Source organism: Tamandua tetradactyla, chromosome 23, assembly GCF_023851605.1.
Source record: "Tamandua tetradactyla isolate mTamTet1 chromosome 23, mTamTet1.pri, whole genome shotgun sequence".
Lineage (NCBI taxonomy): Eukaryota > Metazoa > Chordata > Mammalia > Pilosa > Myrmecophagidae > Tamandua > Tamandua tetradactyla.
Window position 1 is genome coordinate 15,717,133 of NC_135349.1, and position 8,730 is coordinate 15,725,862.

General features: G+C 45.0%; 1 pseudogene; it reads right to left on the reverse strand.

Annotated features, from left to right (window-relative positions):
• Window positions 1-5,078: 5,078 nt before the first annotated feature.
• LOC143666500 (large ribosomal subunit protein uL13m pseudogene) lies at window positions 5,079-5,615 on the reverse strand (annotated as a pseudogene).
• Between the last annotated feature and the right edge of the window lie 3,115 nt (window positions 5,616-8,730).

The window sequence follows — 8,730 nt, forward strand, 5'->3', positions numbered from 1 at the left end:
CTGTTGAGAGTTGAGAGTTGAGAGTTTTTCACATGTTGTGTATATGTCATTTGATGGTTATATGATTTGCAATTATTTTATCCTCATCTATAGTTTGTCATTTCATTCTCTAAACAATGTTGTTTCCAGAGCAAAGGTTTTAAATTTTGATGGAATTGCTTTTATCAATTTTTCTTTTATGGATCATGCCTGTGATGTTGTGTCAAAGAACTTCCTGCCTAATCTCATGCCACAATTTTTCTTCTAGAATTTGTATGGATTTAAGTTTTACATTTAGACTTGTGATCCATTTTCAGTTCATTTTATATAAGGGTGAGGTTTAAGTTTATTTTTTGTATATGCATGTCTAATCATTAAATATCACTTATTGAAAAAAGCTATAATTTTTCCATTGAATTTCCTTTGCATTTATGTCAAAAATTAAGTGGCTATATATTTTATGGTCCTATTTCTAGACTCTCTATTCAGTTCTGTTGACCTACATGTCTACCATCACTTTACCAATATCACACTGTCTTGATTATTGTAGTATTTGGTAAGTCTTAACATTGAGTAGCGAACTTCCTCCAGCATTACCCTTCTTTTTCAAATTGCTTTGGCTATTCTATTTCCTTTACATTTCCATATAAATTTAGATGTATGTATTTATCTGTATATAATTATAAATAAATGAAGTTATATATATTTATGTGTGTGGCGATTTTGAATTATTGGAATTACACTACAGACATAGTAAATATGTCAGTTAACCCCTACATTGATCTATGTTGAGGCATGAACACAGTACATCTCTTCATTTATTTAGTTCTTCTTTGATTTCTATCATCAGCATTTTAGTTTTTGGCTAGCAGATTCTGTATGCATTTTGTTAGATTTATACCTAAGCATTTAAATTTTGGAGCTGTTGCAAATGGCATTGATTTTTAAATTTTAGATGTCAATGTTCATTGTCATTATATATGGTTGACGTTTGTAGGCTGATGTTGTATCCTGCAACATTATTAAACTCATTTATTAGTTCTAGGAGTTCCTTTTGCGGATTCCTTAGGATGTTTCATGTCATCTGTGAATAGAAACAGTTTTATCTCTTCCTTTCTAATCTGTATGCCTTTTGTTTCTTTTTCTTGCCTTTTTTCACTGGATAGGATTTTCAGTGTGATGGTGACTAACAGTGGTATGACTTGTTACTGATTTTGTGGGAAAAGCATTCAGTCTTTACCATTGTGATGTTAGCAGTAGGTTTTTTGTAGATAGACTTCACAGCTTGAGGAATTGGAATTCCTAGTTTCCTGAAAAAAAAAAAAAGCATGCACGGGTGTTAAATTTTGTCACATGCCTTTCCTGCATCAACTGATACAATCGTGTGGTTTTTCTTCTTTAGACTGTACACTGACCCATATTTAGGTCAATTTAGTGAAGAGAAGAGATCATGAGGAATGACAAGAAAGAGAGAAAGAATTCAGAGGAGCAGGAAATGGTTAGGAGAAATGTAAGCTCACCTCCTCCACTGAAGAATTCTGCTATATTGAGAAGAACCACGGCTTCTCACTGCATGTGGGATGAAGTGCAACAGCTTTTCTTAAAATCCGATTGGACAAAGCAGTCTGGAGATACCTGGGGCAGCTAACCTCTGGGGAAACACATCTTTCTAGCTTTCCCAGAGTGTCTTAATGTGCGAGCCCACCCATACATTTGATAAGGGTTCTAAGTTGTCATTCAGTACAATGCCTGGCTAGGGCAGGTGCCTTATACAGACTTGTCGAATGAATGAATGAAGTGTCATCAACTAGAGAGTATGATGAAGAGATTGAGCTGTGAAGCAAGACTGCCTGGCTTGGGACCCTGGCCCTCCCACTGTAGGGGCTGAACTGTAGCAGGTTCCTAAGCTCTGGTGCTTTAGTTTCCTCCAAGTAAACATGCTACCACATAGTCATTTTGTGAAAATTAAGAATTGGTCTACTTAAGGGGCTCAGAAAAGTGCCTGGCCTATGGTGAATATAGGTATTTTTATTGCTCATTTTTTTAATTCACTTTTTGGTGGGATTGGACTCTTGCCTTTACTTTTTCATTACATCTCTACCATTTTCTTAAAAAAATATATGTAAAACCTAAGATAATCTCCTAGTGTCATAGAATTGGAAATAGCTTTAGGGATAACCTAATTCAAGCTCCTCGTTTTCTGTGAGGAAGCGGAGGCTTGGAGAAGCCACGTAACCCCCCCCAAAGTCACAGAGGGTATCTTTGCAGAGGCAGGGCTGAGCGTACTCTCCCCTGTTCAGAAAGGAGTTGCAGCTCAGGACGCTCAAGGCAGCCCCTCTATCTGCTTTGTTGGAAACTAAAGTGCAGGAGCCCAGTCAGGGCTGGCGCTTGTCGCTGGGCACCTGTCCGGTCTCCCGGGCGCCTGTTGGTAAGTGAGAAAGTGGGAGGGCAGATGAAGGGCAGGGGGTCCCCGCCTGCGCAAAACCTGTCCAGGCCTCCTCAGGAGAGGGAGCCTGTTCCGGGACCTGGAGGAAGCCAGACCGCACGCCCAGGGGCTGCCTCAGGTCCCGCCATCCTGCCCTCCTCCTCACCCATTCAGTTGCCTCGCCTGCAAAGGGGACGGAGGCAGCAGCCTTGCAAATCACTGTTGTCCGATATGTCTTGCCCAGGACACGCTCTGTGATCGTGCCCATAAATATTTCAGCCCGTGCCGCTTAGTTATTAATGGAGCGAAATGAAAGAGAATTATTTAGCGTCCCTTTCCCCTTCTGCACAGATTGAAAATGAGAGCCTGTGTTTAAGGGGTTGGCGTGGCAGGCGACTGGGGACTTTGGATGTTGGGAGGGGGGCCGGGGACACTGAGGATGCACTCGCTGTGTCCTGTCCTCACTTTGAAGCAGAAGACACAGCACCCCGCCTCCCGCCCCTTTGTTCCAAGGGACTCCTGGACCGAGACATCCCCTTGCCCCTGTGATCTCTGTGCCACGCGTGGAGCAGACACTCAACGATGAGCGCGTGGAATGGAGCCTTGTGAGGGCAGAGCGCCCCCTGGAGGTCTCCGTGCAGACTCCACCCGAAGCCCCAAAAGGCTGGTTGCCACGTGGGTAGGTGTTTGGCTTCCCTCCCTGCTCGGCTTCCTTTCTCCGAGCGAAGGAAACATTTCACAGATGATCCCAGCTTCTCCATCACTCCCTCCCCCTGTGGGCCGGCAGGAGCCGGGAGGACTCCGCTCTTTCTGGAAGAAGAGGTGGGCAATGGTTTCTCGTGCTGTTCCTTTTCACCTGGGACATAATACACCCCAGAAGGCTTGAACCCCACGCTGTAGAAACCAATTACATCTCACAGCACTTTTAGTGCTCTGAGTCTCCCAGCCGAGGAAATAGGTGAGACACTGTCGTCATGGTAGCTGGTCGCAGATTGTCTCTTAAAATAGTATGCTCATCTGGTGACAAGGGGCTCGGTGCCTCAAGGCTGAGGATGAAGACGTACATTCACCAGGCATGTGGTCACGAACTGCCACTTGTCCTGGCGCTGGGAGGGCTTTCCTTCGGGGTCCTAACTCCCCAGTGGGAAGTCCAGAAGAACCCTGGCCCCTGGCCACAAGTGAAGGGATTTATACTCTGAGATTCCTGCTCTCATTTCTTAAATTCTCATAAAAATCCTGTGGAGCAGCTACTGTGTGCCATGGGCTGGTCCAGGCGCTGGGAATGCAGTGGCCAAGAGGTCAACCAGACAAGCAACCTTGGGAGGCCCCGGGTCTAGTCCTGGTGACTGATGCTCTACAGGATGCAGAGAAGTAATTTCAGATCTTGAAGATGAAACAGAGACGAGTGGGGGTAGGGTGGGATTTATATGGAATGGGTCAGCAGTGGCCTCTCTCAGAGACCTGAAAAGGGAGAAGAAGCCACGTGCTCCGGAAGTACTGATGCTTCCTTAGACAGCATCACGCTCCTGGCATCTCTCTGTTCTTTCTTCACTCCACCCAGGGCAGGTGGAGGGACTGAGCTGGTAGGCGGAGTCAGGAAGAATTAACCAGGCACCCTCCCTCTTCCCCCAGGGTCCCTGCCTTTTCCCTCTTGGAATCAAGCTGCCCCTGTGTAGCTGGTCTCCTCTGCTGCTCCGTGCCCGCAGGCTGCCCTTGATGGGGTCTGCCTATGTGTGGGGTTTGGATCCAGCTGGAGAGGTTGCCCTGGTTTTGGGGTGTAGTTGGCAGGCCCTTTGGCTTTCACATTAATCTGCACCCTCCAGCCTGACCCATGTTAGTTATAAATGAATGAGGTGTGTGTCTGGGGGCCTGGGCAGCTTCCCAGGGAGCGTTGAGCTGCCTCCCACGTGTTTTGCTTACCCTTTCCCTGTTTCTCCCTTCCTGGAGGGGCACTGGGACTGCATCTTGCCCAAATGTAATTGCCCCTCCTGGCTTCTCTTGACCTCTTGGAAGGGTGATTAGGTTCACCGTGGTGGACAACCAGCGAAGGATGCTCTTTCAGCATCTACCAGGGAAGGAAAAATCCATGCCAGACATACAGAGGCTCCATTTCGCAGGCTGAGGAGCCTGTTCTTTGCATTTGGATAATGAGTTTGTTATTAGGTCTTCAGAAGAGGGCAACAAAAGGATTGCCTGATCTTTGAGCACAGGTAGCTCTGCTCGCTGCAGGTACAGCACCCCCGAGACTTAACGTCTCATCTGCAAAATGCTGTAATCATATTTGTTCAACTGGCAAGGCTGGTGTGATCATCAAACAAGATAATGGACATAAAACTGCTTTATAAACTGCCCCTTTCTTCTCTATCTTCGATTGTGCCAAACTTGGCTAACTTTCTTTTTGTTTTTTTTAGTTAAACAGGAAATTTTATTCTTATCATTTATACCACTCACATTGGAATACATAATAAAATAATTCTATAAAATAATATATTTTATAGCAATTTTATATTGAAGGAATATCCCTTTGTAAATTTCCCCACAGGCGTTCAGCACCTGTAACAGGTGTTAGTCGTTGTTAAAATGCAGCAGTTGTTTCACTGTCCTGTGGGTTAGGAGAAACTCATCAGGACGATGTTTCCGTATCTCATTGTTATCTTCTGCAATTTTCCTTCTCCTACAGCCAATAATCTTCAGGTGGAGACCACATGCTCGGGAAAGCTTCTGTTTCTTCTGGTGTGTATTCATCTAGACATCTGGGCACTTTTTATGGTTGAGGAAGCTCTTCCATCACATGCTTAAGAATATATTCTGAAATAACCTCATCTGGAAAAAGATGAAATCTTTGCATCAGAATTCTTCCACGAAGAATTTTTTTTTGGAAGTTTTTTTGTGAACAGCTAGTTTTACAATTGCCACCGGATCCTTCTGGTGAAGTTGAGCAGCTGTCGCTTGTTTAAAGCCACCAGAGTAGCCAGTATGTGAGGAACCTACTTTTTGTTCCCATTTGTTTCCAGAAAATGGGAAACAAATTGTATTCTTTATGACAATACGATCCCTGCACTCAGTTGATGGTACATAGGTTTGTGCAATCCTTGAAGCTTCAATGATGCCACAGCAGCAAGTTTAACAGGGGGTGCATTTTTGCATCTAAGAGATACCACACTTGAGCAAAAGAGGCCTGTTGCTGGGGTGCCCCAGAAAAACTCGACATGTGTTCCTATTAGCAGCTCGATTGTTTTTACAGGTGCTGTTCTCCTTTTACAATGGGAGGAGCTCGCCTTGTCTGTCCTTTGCCTGAAGGTGGGTCTCCCTTTTAACATAGTTTTTAGTTATCTGACCTACTTATTAATGCCGAAGGAAGTCATAGCCAGTGAGGCTAAGGCTCATCAGAAGGCCCACTTAGGTCTTGGACCTGGAATTGCTGTTTCAAAGGAATGTCAGGAAGACTCTGTGACCTTCTCTAGTGTTCCTGGAATCCTTCTCTTCCTTCCATTTTTTAAAAATGCAATTTTATTGAGATATATTCACATACCATATAATCATCCAAAGTGTACAATCAGTGGCTTGCAGAATCATCGTATAGTTGTGCATTCATCACTTCAATTTTAGAAACTTTTCATTACTAGAAAAAAATAAAAATAAAAAAGAACACTCAAAATATCTCATACTTCTTGTATCCACTGTTATTTATTTACCTCTTTGGTCTTTATTTTCTTACTCAATGGCCCATACACTGGATAAAGGGAGTGTCAGTAACAAGGTTTTCACAATCACAAGGTCCACTATAAAAGCCATGTAGTTATGCACACATCTTCAAGAATCAAGGCTACTGGACTGTAGTTTCAGTATGTCCTTCTATTCTAATACACTACAAACTACAAAGGAATGTCTAAATAATGCATACGAAGAACCTTCAGAATGACCTCTTGATTCTATTTGAAATCTCTTAGCGGCTGAAACTTTATTTTGTTACATTTCTTTTCCCCCTTTTAGTCAAAGGGGCTTTCTCAATCTCATGATGCCAGGGCCAGGCTCATCGCTGGGAGTATGACCCACAATGCCAGAGAGACTTACACCCCTGGGAGTCATATCCCATGTGAGGGGTGGGGTGGGGTGGCCATTGAGTTTATTTTCAGAATTGGCTTTTCCTTCCTTTTCTTTTGAATCTCCAGGATGATGGAGATTGTTGGGTCCTGCTTTGTCTGAGTGAGTAGATGGGGCAGAAGGACTGGGTGCCCTGACAGGTGGACGGGTGAAGGGTCCAAGGACAGGTTGGGGAGGGCATGGAGACAGGCAGAGGAAGACCTGGCACCTCTTGGATCTAAGTGCATCCACGTGACAGCCTACTGCATGGGGGCTGGAGTATCCCCACTCCCTAAGAAACCCATCATGGACCACCTTTGTTCTACACAAACTTGAGACCTTTCTGGGAGGCCTCTCTTGGGCCCCTGGCCTATTCCTGGGTGGGGTGGGGGAGGGAAAGTCTTGCACTGGGGATGCTGAACTAGAAGGTAGAAGACCTGGATTTGCTCAGTCATGGTACCCTGAAGGGGCGGGTTGTGTGTGCCTGGGCCCCAGTGGACCTCTCCTCATGGTCATTCATTCATTTACTCCATAAACTTGTAGTGGGCGCCTACCGGGTTCCAGGCAACATGCTAGTCTTTCACACCTCCTACTTGTTGACCTTTTGACCTCCTGGGGTCAGGCCACCCATTCCATTTACTACTAATGACACTGAGGCTCAAAGAGGTCCAGAACTTTCCCACGAAAGCATTAGGGTTGTGGTGAGAACTTAGCCATTCTAACTCAAAGTTGACTTGCTCTAACATAATAATTACTGTTCTGTGTTCCTGCTATGTGTCGGAGTCTGGGCTAAGGGTTTTGTACATATTTCATTTAATCCCCATCTTTTGAGGTGGATAGGTAAGCAGTATTTCAGGCAATTGAGGCCCAGAGGGGCTAAATGAATAGCCCAAGATCACTCAACTGGTAAGTGGTTGAGCTGGCATTTGGTGCTCATCCTTCTGAAGCAAAGCCCATCTCAGGGTAATCAGCCTACCCTGCCACTCCTACTCATAATGAACATTAAAAGACCTCAGCTTGATTCAGATTTAATTCACATGCCATATCATGAGTATAATTTACTCATTTGAAGTGTGCAATGTTTTTCAGCATATTCACAGTTGAACATCCATTTCCACAATCAATTTTAGAACATTTTTGTTACCCCCAAAATAAATTTGGCACCCCTTAGTTGTCACCCCTAGTCCTTCTACCCTCCCAACCCACCAGCCCCTGGCAGCCACTAATTTTCTTTCTGTCTCTGTGAATTTGCCTATTCGGAACATTTCATATAAATGACCTTTTGTATATGTGTTTTCATTTCCCAGCTGCTAAAACAAATACTGTTCCATAAGTTGGCTTAAACAATGGGAATCTATGGGCTCATGGTTTTGAGACTAGGAGAAGTCAGTGGCATTCTGGGGCTGGCTGCCAGGCCATCCTTGACCCTTGGCTATTCTTTCCCACAGCAATGCACATGGCAGTGTCTTTCTTTCTCTTCTGGGCTCTGGCTTCTGGCTGTTCCCCTCTGGCTTCTTTTTCTGTGTCCAGTTTCCTTTGTTTATAATGACTTTAGCTATATTAGATTAAGATCCACCCTCCTTCAGTTTGGTTCCACCGTCACTAACAAATGGTTTCACACCCACAGGACAGGGGTTGGGACCAGGACATGACTTTTGTGAGGGGCACGATTCAGTCCCCTACAGTCTGACGTTCACTTAGCATCATGTTTTTAAAGTTCCTCTGTGGTGTAGCATGCATCAGCACCTCATTCCTTTTTATGGCTGAGTACTATTACATTGTATAGATACAGCACACTTTGTTTAACCATTTATCCATTGATAGACCCTTAGTTGTTTCCATTTTTTGGCTATTGTGGGTTATGTCACCAATGTATGTTTAAAAGAGAACCCAGAAGATAGGAAATACTCAAGGCCCAGGCTGCCCACACCAGCTACCTGGAGACCCTCCCCAAGGCTGGGCTGACCTGAGGGCGGCCATGGTAGGGACAGAGAGCTGGCTAAGCTTTTGTTTTTCCTGAGTCTGCACCCCAGGTGTACAGGACCTCCTCTGAGGAAAGATTCTTTGAAGTATCCTCGTCTCCTGTCACCTCTGGCTAGAAGTACCTCTGAGGGCCTGAGGGAACTGCCACCCTCTCTTGCTCTCCAAGGAAAGGCTCTCCCTGCCTCCCAGCAAGCTGCAGGGAGCTGTGCAGGCTGTGGCATCTGCCTGCACTGCCTGGGGGCTGTTGCTGATACTGGTTG